This window comes from Loxodonta africana, chromosome 16 (genome assembly GCF_030014295.1).
Source record: "Loxodonta africana isolate mLoxAfr1 chromosome 16, mLoxAfr1.hap2, whole genome shotgun sequence".
Taxonomy (NCBI): domain Eukaryota; kingdom Metazoa; phylum Chordata; class Mammalia; order Proboscidea; family Elephantidae; genus Loxodonta; species Loxodonta africana.
This window is the reverse complement of record NC_087357.1, coordinates 70,183,639-70,196,682: the sequence shown is the minus strand read 5'-3', so window position 1 is coordinate 70,196,682 and position 13,044 is coordinate 70,183,639.

Genomic DNA, 13,044 nt, shown 5'->3' with positions numbered 1-13,044 from the left:
TGTGGATGCCAGTGAGAGGGATGGGTAAAAGGCTAACCCAGGGTATTGGGAATTTTCAGCCTAAAATAGGGTTAAGGCTCATTTTCTTCCCAGAATTGCTCTGTCAAGAGAATTGGTCTCGTTTTTTACTCTTTTTTTTTCCCCCCCACTGAAAGAACTTTCCAGGCCAGAGGCAGAATTGCAGAGTGGTTAAGAATGTGGGAGCTTGAGTACCACTGTAACCAAGAGATTCAAGTTAATGTCACCAATAATGGGGCAAACTAACATCACTCGTCCACTGTGTCATCTCCTGCTTCTGCTGCCTCTGCTGCTGCACTTTCTCTGCCGCTGCTTCTCATCATCACTCACCGTCTCCAGTGTTACAGCTCTCTCTGTCTCCTTCATCTAGGAAGGTCTCAGCACAGGGATCCCAGGCCCAGAGGACGAGCTCCAATCCTAGCTCTTTTTCTTGGTGGTGGTCAGGTCCCCCTTTGCTCTGGGACTGGCTTTCCTTTAAGCCTAGCAGGATGGCAAAACCAACCAATCCCCTTGTTAGGGTTCTATACTCCTTATTTGCATGGTCCCACCCCCACGAGATTGCCATGCATTGTATTTACATTATTAGCAAGTTATCCAATCCCCTTGGTGGGCCAAAAGCATCTCATTTTCATAGCCTCACCCAGTCATTTGGTGGGAGTTACAAAGACTATGGCTAAAAAAAAAAGGGGGGGCCATATTAAGTAATTCACTACACCGCATTCAGCCTTGTGATCTCCCTCTCATGCCCCTCAGTGACAGAGCCTAACAGGGAGCAGCTGGCAAAGCAGAAATGTGGTTTGCAGAGTCGGACACCAATATCACAAAGCAGAGTCTAGAAGGGTAAGTTTGGAGCTGAGAGACAACGAGTTCATAACTGGCCCAGGCTTCTTCTACTTCTGGTCTTCTCCCTATTAGCATTACAAGCCAAAGCAGGAATCTGCCTAGAAAGTAGATAAAGTGAAAAAGTATATCAATATAATATTCTAATATATTTTAAATTAATTCAATAAGGCCATGTTGTTCCCTAAACATACAAAAACACTAAGTTTTGAGGTAATTTGTGATGCAACAATATATAACTAATATTGTTGATGTGATTGAGTGGGCTCCAACTCATGGCGACCTTACGTATAATAATATGAAATACTGTCTAATCCTTGCCATCTTCATGATCATTGACATGTCTGAGTCCATTCTTGTGGCCACTGTGAGTTTTGAGTGCCTTCCAATCTAAAGGGCTCATCTTCCAGCACTATATCAGACAATATTCTGTTGTGAGCTAGTAGGTTTTCATTGGCTAATTTTTGGAAGCAGCCTGTCAGGCCTTTCTTCCTACCCTGTCTTGGTCTGGAAGCTTTGCTGAGACCTGTCTACCATGGGTGACCCTGCTGGTATTTGAAATACTGGTGGCATAGCTTCCAGCACCATAGCAACACACAAGCGACCTCAGTATAACGAAATCGTAGACTGGTGGTGGATATAACTAATATAACCACTAAATTCGATGTGTCATCCTGAGCTAGATCCTGGAACTGAAAAAAATTACTATAAAAGATATTGTTTAGATAATTGACAAAATGTGACTAGGGACTGTACAGATTAAAATATTGTATCAGTGTTAAATTTCCTGATTTTGATACCCATACTATGGTTTTATAAGAGGATGTTTTTGCTCATTAAAGATACACACTGAAATGCTTAGGAGCAAAGGGCCATGATTTCTACCATTTTCTCTCAGATGGTTCAAAAGTAATAATATTATATATGACATAAAAACCAAAAACCAAACCTATTGTCATAAATTCGATTCCAACTCATAGCAACCATATAGGACAGAGTAGAACTGCCTCATAGGGTTTCCAAGGAGCAGCTGGTGGATTCAAACTGCTGACCTTTTGGGTAGCAGCCGAGCTCTTAACCACTGCAACACCAGTGCTAATATATATATTAGCTATATATAGACGCAGCAGTCTACTTTTGACCATCAATTGCTCATATTCAAGTTCAAGCTGAAACTGAAGAAATTCAGAGCAAGTCCACGAGAGCCAAAATATGACCTTCAGTATATCCCACCTGAATTTAGAGACCATCTCAAGAATAGAGCTGACCCATCGAACACTAGTGACCGAAGACAGGACGAGTTCTGGAATGACATCGAGGACATCATCCATGAAGAATGCAAGAGGTCATTGAAAAGACAGGAAAGGAAGAAAAGAACAAGATGGATGTCAGAGAAGACTCTGAAACTTGCTCATGAATGAATGTCTAGCAGTTAAAGCAAAAGGAAGAAATGATGAAGTAAAAGAACTGAACAGAAGATTTTAAAGGGTGGCTCGAGAAGACAAAGTAAAGTATTATAATGACATGTGCAAAGAGCTGGAGATGGAAAGCCACAAGGGAAGAACACGGTTGGCATTTCTCAAGCTGAAAGAACTAAGGAAAAAATTCAAGCCTCGAGTTCCAATAGTGAAGGATTCTATGGGGAAAATATTAAACGACGCAGGAAGAATCGAAAAAAAAGATGGAAAGAATACAAAGAGTTATTATACCAAAAAGAATTAGTCTATGTTCAACCATTTCAAGAGGTAGCATATGATCAGGAACCGACGGTACTAAATGAAGAAGTTCAAGCTGCTCTGAAGGCATTGGTGAAAAACAAAGCTCCAGGAATTGATGGAATATCAATTGAGATGTTTCAACAAACAGATGCAGCGCTGGAGGTGCTCACTCGTCTATGCCAAGAAACCTGGAAGACAGCTTCCTGGCCAATTGACTGGAAGAGTATTTATGCCTATTCCCAAGAAAGGTGATCCAACTGAATGAGGAAATTATCAAACAATATCATTAATATCACACACAAGCAAAATTTTGCTGAAGATTATTCAAAAGCAGCGGCAGCAGTATATCAACAGGGAACTGCCAGAAATTCAGGCTAGTTTCAGAAGAGGACATGGAACCAGGGATACCATTGCTGATGTCAGATGGATCCTGGCTGAAAGCAGAGAATACCAGAAGGATGTTTACCTGTGTTTTATTGACTATGCAAAGGCATTCGACTGTGTGGATCATAACAAATTATGGATAACATTGCAAAGAATAGGAATCCCGGAACACTTAATTGTGCTCATGAGGAACCTTTACATAGATCAAGAGGCAGTTGTTCGGACAGAACAAGAGGATACTGATTGGTTTGAAGTCAGGAAAGGTATGCGTCAGGGTTGTGTCCTTTCACCATACTTATTTAATCTGTATGCTGAACAAATAATCCGAGAAGCTGGACTGTATGAAGAAGAATGGGGCATCGGGATTGGAGGAAGACTCATTAACAACCTGTGTTACACACATGACACAACCTTGCTTGCTGAAAATGAAGAGGACTAATGAAGATCAGAGACCACAGCCTTCAGTATGGTTTGCACCACACCATAAAGAAACAAAAATCCTCACAACTGGACCAATGAGCAACATCATGATAAAAGGAGAAAAGATTAAAGTTGTCAAGGATTTCATTTTACTTAGATGCACAATCAACGGCTGTGGAAGCAGCAGTCAAGAAATCAAATGACGCATTGTATTGGGTAAATCTGCTGAAAAGGACCTTTTTAAAGTGTTAAAAAGCAAAGATGTCACCTGGAAGACTAAGGTGCGCCTGACCCAAGCCATGGTATTTTCAATCACATGATATACATGTGAAAGCTGGACAATGAATAAGGAAGACCGAAGAAGAACTGATGCCTTTGAATTGCGGTGTTGGCGAAGAACATTGAACATACCAGGGACTGCCAAAAGAACGAACAAATCTGTCTTGGAAGAAGTGCAACCAGAATGCTCCTTAGAAGCAAGGATGGTGAGACTGTGTCTTACATACTTTGGACATGTTGTCAGGAGGGATCAGTCCCTGGAGAAGGACATTATGCTTGGCAAAGTACAGGGTCAGCAGAAAAGAGGAAGACCCTCAACGAGGTGGATTGACACAGCGGCTGCAACAATGAGCTCAAGCATAACAACGATTGTAAGGATGGCGCAGGACCTGGTAGCGTTTCGTTCTGTTGTGCACAGGGTCGCTATGAGTCAGAACTGAATCAACGGCACCTAACAACAACATATGTATATGTGTGTGTGTGCGTGTGTGTGTGTGTACATAACATATAGTGCATGTTATATATGTTATAGATACTTTCATTTATCCGTTAATTTATCTGCTGTGCAAGAAACTACCTCAAAACTTAATGACTTAAAGCAACAAAAATGTTATTTCTCATGACTCTGAGGGTTTTTTTTTCTGAGGAATAGCTAGACTCAGCTGGAAAGTTCTCTGGCTCCACGTTGGAGCAACTGGACCACTCAGTCTGCTGCGTTCAGCTGGTAACTGGGCTGGGTGGGGCTGGACTAGAAGGCCTAAGGAGGCTTCACTTACATGTGCAGGGTCTTAGTGGTCCTGGACATGGCCTCTCTCTCTCTGTGGAATTAGCTTCAGCTTCCTCACAGCATGGTAGTTTCAGGTAGTCAGGCTTCTTCCATGATGGTTGGTTTCCAAGAGGGAGGAAGTTTAAACTGCCAGTCTTCTTGAGGCCTGGGCTTTAAAGTCCCAGAATAATCAACGGGTCCAAGCAAGTCATAAGGCCAGTCTAAATTTAAGGGGAGGGACAACAGAATCCATCTCTAGCTGGGAGAAGCAGCATGCAAGTACGTGGAGTAAAGCAATCGATGGCAGCCATTTTTGGAGACAGGAAGGAATAAAGTAAATGTGGGGAAATGTTAACAACTGGTGAATCTAGGTGAAGGGTAGTTTTTGTTTATTTTTTTTTAATGAAAGTTAAAATAAAGTCTAGATACTTAGGTCCAGACTGCCTGGGTTCAGATCATATCTCTGTGACCTAGGGCAAGGCATTTGACCACTTTGACTTAGTTTCCTCTTCTGTAAAGCAGGAGTGGTGATAATTGTACCTGACTTCCCGTGTTGTTGTGAGGATTAAATGAGTTAGGAGTATAAAGTGCCTAAAATAGCTCTGGCATAGAAAAAAAAATCATAATTGTGAGCAAGGCTTTAGAACCAGTATCAGAAGCTGGACACTAGTTCTTCCTTCTTACTTTTACCTCTAGTGGAAATGTATAGGGTCCTGGATCCTGTAGGCCCCACCTCTCAGCTCAGGGGCTGGGCTTTGGGGTCCCGTGGACTGCTGGGAGCCCCATCTATCCCAGGAGACAGAGGCCCAGGCAGCTGTGTGTTGGGCCAGGAATTTGCTGAACCATCCCTGGACCCAAGGTAAATTCTCTTCTCTGGGCCAGGAAGAGTTAGTTGGGCAGTGATTGGGCGGAGAACCCTGGGTGCAAAGGAGGAGGTGAAGGAGAATGAAGAAGAACAAAAAGAGGCTCCTCCGTTGTTATCACCTTTGGGAAAAAAAAAAGGTAGCAGAGGTGCCAAGGGGTGCAATGACTTGCCCAGAATCATACTGCAAATATATTGGGTCAAATAATCTGTTTACTTCTTTACTTAACAAAAATTTTTAGGCCCAGGACTGTGTTGGGCTTGGAAACACGAGGTTGAATGATGTCTTAGTTAGCTATTGCTATAGTAATGCTGCATAACAAATATCCCCCAAATCTCAACAAAAACAAATGTTTATTTTCTTCATTTGCGGGCTGGTGGGTCATCAGGGATTCTATTTCAGACCATGCGTTGGCTGGACTTGGCTCCAGTCTTCAGGTTGTGTTCAGGCCTGCTCTTCAGGACTCCACATTCTCCTTGAACTAGTGGGACATTCAAAGTCTCTGCTTTCTTCATTGGTTAATGCAAATCCCAAGGACAAATCCAAACATCAGAGAAGAGAAGGATATTCTGCTTCCCACAAAGCCATAGTAAGGGCATGGATAGACAATTCTATGAAGGGAGAACATAAGGAATTGGGAGCAATGAGCCAGTCTACCACAGGTGATGAGAATCAGGCCCTGCCCTCAGGGAGCTCACAGTCTAGCGGGAAGGTGCAGAAACACACACTTACAAAGCAATAGGGTCAGGTCCAGGAAGGAGGCATAGGTGTGTGGCATGAGAATGCGGGTGTATACATGCACTCTGGGAGCATGGGGAGGGGTCCCTGCAGCCAGCTGGACATCTGGGAAGACTTCCTGGAGAAGCAGATGCCTGAGGTGTTAAGGGATAAATAAGATTTCTTGGTTGCAATGGAGAGAAGCGGTGAGAAAAAGGGAAGAAGGGCATTACAGGCAGCGAAAACCTTGCTCCAAACTGTGTGAGCAAAGGCAGAGGGGCCTTTGTGCAGGGAAAACACAAAGAAGGAGCCCCACTGAGGCAGTGGTTAAAGTACTTGGATGCTAACCAAAAGGTCAGCAGTTTGAACCCACTAACCACTCCAGGGGAGAAAGATGTGGTAGTCTGCTTCTGTAAAGATATAAAAGCTTGGAAACTACTCTGTTCTGTGGGGTCACTATGAATGGAAATTGACCTGAAGGCTGGCAGTAGGTTTGGGTTTTTTGGTTTGGAGCATGAAGAGGGAGGCAGTGGGTGTCAGGAGAAGGCGAGAGTGCAAGATAGAGGACCCAGGCTATGGAGGGCTTTCGTAATGTGCGGGACATCTTCCGTGCACCCCTCCAGATCCACTCCACACCCTTTTTCACCCTGCTCCTTGTCCTGGGAGGCTGACCCACCTAGGACTGCTTCAAAAGTGTCTTATTCTGGGAAGCTGGCAGAATGCAGTTTTTGAACTCCCCAAACCTCTCAATAAAAATAGAGGAACTAGAGGATTAAAAATAAAACAAACAGAAGACCCACAGAAAACATCTGCAACAAAATTCACCCGCTGCATGAATAACAGCCAACATAAGGCTAATTTCCAAAGTGTGACAATAACTCAATATCCCCACTTTCCCACTTCATCATTTTGACACCAGCCACCCACGTGACTTTCTCTCTCTGACCCTAACCGCCCAGAGTCAGGTCTCCATGAGTTCTCTGTCCTTCCAGCCCCTGCCTAATAGGCAAATGACAGCCTCTCTGCTGGTTGTCACTGCCACCTCTCCCGTTGCTCCCTTCCCCCCATGGGTTGGGCTCACAGAAGTCATGGAAGCCATTACCTATGCTTAGTTATTTATTATAACTAGAAAGGATACAAGCATAGAAACTTATCAGGCAAATGCCTGGAGAGTTTCTGGCACGAGGCCTCCATCGTCCCCAGGACATGCCATTCCCTGTCCCATGCATGGATGTTTTCACTGATCCAGAAGGCCTCAATGAGAGAGCTCTTAGGTCTTAGATCTCCTAGTCATTGGGACCTCAATGAATATGCATGACTTGGTCCTTAATGCACAAAAAAAAAAAAAAATTTTTTTTTTTTTTTAATGCACAGTTACGTTCAATTCCAATCAATGAGTTACGATCAATCCAATAAATGAATATGCATGGTTCCATTAAGCCCCTCTCCCTTCCTAAAGTTAGTTCACCAGGTAATAGGGTCCCTATGAGTCAAAATCAACTAGATGGGAGTGGTTTTGGGTTTGGGAGGGCCTCTGTAGCCCCCACCTGCCCTGCTATTTTGGAAAACAAAAGCATCTTGATTGCTCCGGTTATGTTCGGAAACCAGAGTCAAAAGGCCAAACCAAATTCTTTGTCTCACATCCACAAACCCCAAAATACCCCAAAATACAGATAAGTAGGGAGAAACCACAGGCAGTTACAGTACCCATGTGATAATACCTGTGGGAGGAAGTAGAAGGAAGGAAGTTGGGCTTCTGTCAGTGCAAAGATTAGGAAAACACCCAAATCATCAGCTAGCACTCACTTGGAAGCATGGCAGGCCAATCCGAAAACAGCAGCTGAACCTGGAAAACACTACTGCAGGATCCAGTTTGCACATGAGTGAAAGGGGACCACTGGTGCGATAAGGTCTGACAGTGCTGGAGCCATCTCGGCCCTATAAACTCTTTTTTGCTTCCCCTATAAACTTTTTGTGTGTGCGTGTGCTTTAGGTGAAAGTTTATAGCTCAAGTTAATTTCTCATACAAAAATTTATACATGTATTGTTACGTGACCTTAGTTGCAATCCCTATAATGTTACAGCACACTTCCCCTTTCCATCCCACATTTCCTGTGTCCATTTTTATTCAACCAGCTCCTATCTCTTTCTGCCTTCTCATCCTGCCTCCAGACAGGAGCTGTCCATTTAGTCTCCTTTTTTTTTATATCTACTTGAACTAAGAAGCACACTCTTCATGAGTATTATTTTTATGTTTTATAGTCCAGCCTAATCTTTGTCTGAAGAGTCGACTTTGGGAATGGTTTTAGTTTTGGGTTAACAAAGAGTCTGGGGCCATGTCTTCTGGGATTCCTCCAGTCTCAGTCAGACCATTAAGTTTGGTCTTTTCACAAGAATTTGTGGTCAGCACCACACTTTTCCCCTGCTCCGTCAGGGACTCTCTGTTTTGTTCTCTGTCCGGGGGCCATTGGTGGTAGCCTGGGACCATCTAGTTCTTCTGGTCTCAGGCTGATGGAGTCTTTGTTTTATGTGGCCCTTTTGTCTCTTGGGCTAACATTTTCCTTATGTTTTTGGTGTTCTTCATGCTCCTTTGCTCCAGGTGAGCTGGGACCAACTGATGTTTCTTAGATGCCACTCGCAAACTTTTAAGACCCCAGATGCCACTCACCAAAGTGGGTTACAGAACATTTGCTTAATAAACTTTGTTATGTCAATTGATCTAGATGTCCCCTGAAACCATGGTCCCCAGGCCCCTGTCCCTACTACTCTGTCCTTTGAACTGTTTGGTTGTGTTCAAGAAACTTCTTAGCTTTTGGTTTAGTCCAGTTGTGCTGACTTCCCCTGTATTATGTGTTGTCCTTCCCTTCACCTAAGATAATTCTTGTCCACTGTCTACTTAGTGAATTCCCCTTTCCCTTGCCACCCTTGTAGCCATCAACGAATATTTTCTTCTGTGTTTAAACCTTTTCTTGAGTTCTTTTAATAGAGGTCTCATAAAATATTTGTCCTTTTGCAACTGACTAATTTCACTCAGCATAATGCCTTCCAGATTCATCCACGTTGTGAGATATTTCCAGGATTCATCATTGTTCTTTATTGTTGCATAGTATTCCATTGTGTGAATGTACCATAATTTGTTTCCATCTTTTTGCTATTCTGAACAATGCTGCAATGAACATGGGTGTGCATATATCTGTTCGTGTAAAGGCTCTTACTTCTTTAGGTTATATTCCAAGGAGTGGGATTGCTGGATAGTAAGATACTTCTATCTCTAGCTTTTTAAGGAAGCACCAAATCAACCTCCAAAGTGGTTGTACCATTTTACATTCCAGCCAGCAGTGTGTAAGTGTTCCAGTCTCTCCAAAACCTCTCCAACATTTATTATTTTGTGTTTTTTTTGGATTAATGCCAGCCTTGTTGGGGTGTAATGGAGTCTCATTGTAGTTTTGATTTGCATTTTTCTAATGGCTAATGATCGTGAGCATTTCCTCATGCATCTGTTAGCCACCTGAATGTCTTCTTTGGTGAAGTGCCTGTTCATATCCTTTACCCATTTTTAAATTGGGTTATTTGTCTTTTTGTTGTTGAGGTTTTGCAGAATCTTGTGGATTTTAGAGATTAGATCCTAAATGGATATGTTGTAGCCAAAAATTTTTTCCCAGTTGGTAGGTCATCTTTTTATTCTTTTGGTGAAGTCTTTCGATGAGCATAAGTGTTTGATTTTTAGGAACTCCCAGTTATCTAGTTTCTCTTCTGTTGACTGTGCATTGTTAGTTATGTTTTGTGTTCTGTTTATGCCATATGTTAGGGCTCCTAGCATTGTATCTATTTTTTCTTCCATGATCTTTACCATTTTCGATTTTATATTTAGGTCTTTGATCCGTTTTGAGTTAGTTTTTGTGCATGGTATGAGGTATGGGTCTTGTTTCATTTTTTTGCAAATGGATATCCAGTTACGTCAGCACCATTTCTTAAAGAGACTTGTCTTTTTCCCATTTGATGGACTTCAGGCCTTTGTCAAATATCAACTGCTCATAGGTGGATGGATTTACATCTGGATTCTCAATTCTGCTCTATTGGTCTATGTATCTGTTGTACCAGTACCAGGCTGTTTTGACTTCTGTGGCAGTATGATAGGTTCTAAAATCAGGTAGTGTGAGGCCTCTCACTTTGTTCTTCTTCTTCAGAAATGCTTTACTTATTCAGGGCCTCTTCCCTTTCCATATGAAGTGAGTGATTAGTTTCTCCATCTCATTAAAAAATGTCCTTGGGGGGTATTCACTACTTAGATAGTGGATAGGAACTACTTTAGGTGAAGGGAAAGACAGTACACAATACAGAGGAGGTCAGCACAATTGGACTAAACCAAAAGCAAAGAAGTTTCCTGAATAAACTGAATGCTTTGAAGGCCAGCATAGCAGGGGCAGGGGTCTGGGGACCATGGTTTCAGGGGACATCTAAGTCAATTGGCATAATAAAATCTATTAAGAAAACATTCTGCACCCTACTTTGAAGAATGGCGTCTGGGGTCTTAAATACTAGCAAGCAGCCATCTAAGATGCATCAATTGGTCTCAACCCACCTGGATCAAAGGAGAATGAAGAACACCAAGGACACAAGGTGATTACCAGCCCAAGAGACAGAAAGGGCCACATGAACCAGCAACTATATCATCCTGAGACCAGAAGAACTAGATGGTGCCCCGCTACAATCTGTGACTGCCCTGACAGGGAACACAACAGAAAATCCCTGAGGGAGCAGAAGAGCAGTGGGATGCAGACCCCAAATTCTCATAAGACCGGACTTAATGATCTGACTGTGACTGGAAGGACCCCGGTGGTCATGGCCCCCATACCTTCTGTTGCCCCAGGACAGGAACCATTCCTGAAGGCAACTCTTCAGACATGGATTGGACTGGGCAATGGCTTGGAGAGGGATGCTGGTGAGGAGTGAGCTTCTTGGATCAGGTGGACACTTGAGACTATGTTGGCATCTCCTGCCTGGAGAGGAGATGAGAGGGTGGAGGGGGTTAGAAGCTGGTGAAAAGGACACAGAAAGAGAGAGTGGAGGGAGAGAGCAGGGTGTCTCATTAGGGGGAGAGTAATTGGGAGTGTGTAACAAGGTGTATATGGGCTTTTGTGTGAGAGAGTGACTTGATTTTTAAATTTTCAATTAAAGCACAAAAAAATTATTTTTAAAAAATGTCCTTGGAATTTGGATCGGGATTGCGTTGTATCTGCAGATCGCTTTCAGTAGAGTTGACATTTTCACAATGTTGAGTCTTTCTATCCATGAGCAAGGTATGCTTTTCTGCTTATGTAGGTCTCTTTTGGTTTCTCACAGTAATGTCTTGTAGTTTTCTTTGTATAGGGCTTTTACATCTCTGGTAAGATTTATTCCTAAGTATTTTATCTTCTTGGAGGCTATTGCAAATGGTATTGATCTGGTGATTTCCTCTTTGAAGTTCTCTTTGCTGGTGTAGAGGAATCCAACTGATTTTTGTATGTTTATCTTGTATCCTGATGCTTTGCTGGTATCTTCCATTAGTTCCAGTAGTTTTCTTGCGGCTTCTTTGGGATTTTCTGTGTATAAGATCATATCATCTTCAGATAAAGATACTTTTACTTCTTCCACACCAATTTGGATGCCTTTTTTTTTTCTTTGCCTCATTGCTCTGGCTAGAATCTCCAGCACAATGTTCAATAAGAGTGGTGATAAAGGGCATCCTTGGCTGGTTCCTGTTCTCAAGGGGGATGCTTTCATTTTCTCTCCATTTAGGATGATGTTGGCTGTTGGCTTTGTATAAATGCCCTTTATTATGTTGAGGAATTTCACTTCTATTCCTCTTTTGCTGAGAGTTTTTTTTTTATCATGAGTGGGTGTTGGACTTTGTCAAATGTGTTTTTTGCATCAATTGATAAGATCGTGTAGTTCTTATCTTTTGTTTTATTTATGTGATGGATTACATTTACTGTTTTTCTAATGTTAAATCATCCCTGCATACCTGGTGTGAATCCCTCTTGGCATGGTGAATTATTTTTTTGATGTGTTGTTGAATTCTGTTGGCTAGAATTTTGTTGCAGGTTTTTATGTCTATATTCATGCGGGATATTGGTCTGTAATTTCTTTTTTTGTGGTGTCTTCACCTGGTGTTGGTCACAGGGATATGCTGGCTTCATAGAATGAGTTTGGAAGTATTCCATTCTTTTCTATGCTCTGAAATACCTTTAGTAGTAGTGGTGTTAACTCTTCTCTGAAAGTTTGCTAGACCTCTCCAGTGAAGCTGTCAGGGCCAGAGCTTTTTTTTTGTTGGGAGTTTTTAAATACCTTTTCAATCTCTTCTTTCATTATAGGTTTACTTAGTTGTTCTACTTCTGTTTTGTTTGTTTAGGTAGGTAGTGTGTTTCTAGAAATTAGACCATTTCCTCTAGGTTTTCAAATTTGTTAGGCTACAATTTTTCATAGTATTCTGTTAAGATTCTTTTAATTTCAGTTGAGTCTGTTGTGATATTGCCCATCTCATTGCTTATTTGGGTTATTTGCTTCCTCTCCTGTTTTTCTTTTGACAGTTTGGCCGTTGGGTTATTGATTTTGTTCATCTTTTCAAAGGACCAGTTTTTGGTGGTGTTGATTCTTTCAATTGTTTTTCTATTCTCTATTTCATTTGTTTCTGCTCTGATTTTTATTATTTCCTTTCTTGTGGTACCTGTGAGCTTTTCTTGGGCTCTCTTTCTACTTGTTTGATTGTAGGGTTAATGTTTTGATTTTGGCCCTTCCTTCTTTTTGTATGTGTGGATTTCCTGCTGTACACTGAACGTTGACCACCGCTTTTGCTGTGTCCCAAACATTCTGGTAGGATGTGCTTTCGTTCTCACTTGATTCTTTATTCCATCCTTAATTTCTGCTATCCCACTTTAATTTCTTTATTCCATCCTTAATTTCTGCTATAACCCAGTAGTTTTTGAGCAAGGTGTTGCTCAGTTTCCATGTATTTGATTTTTTTTTTTTCCTTGCTGTTTCTGTTATTGATTCCTACTTT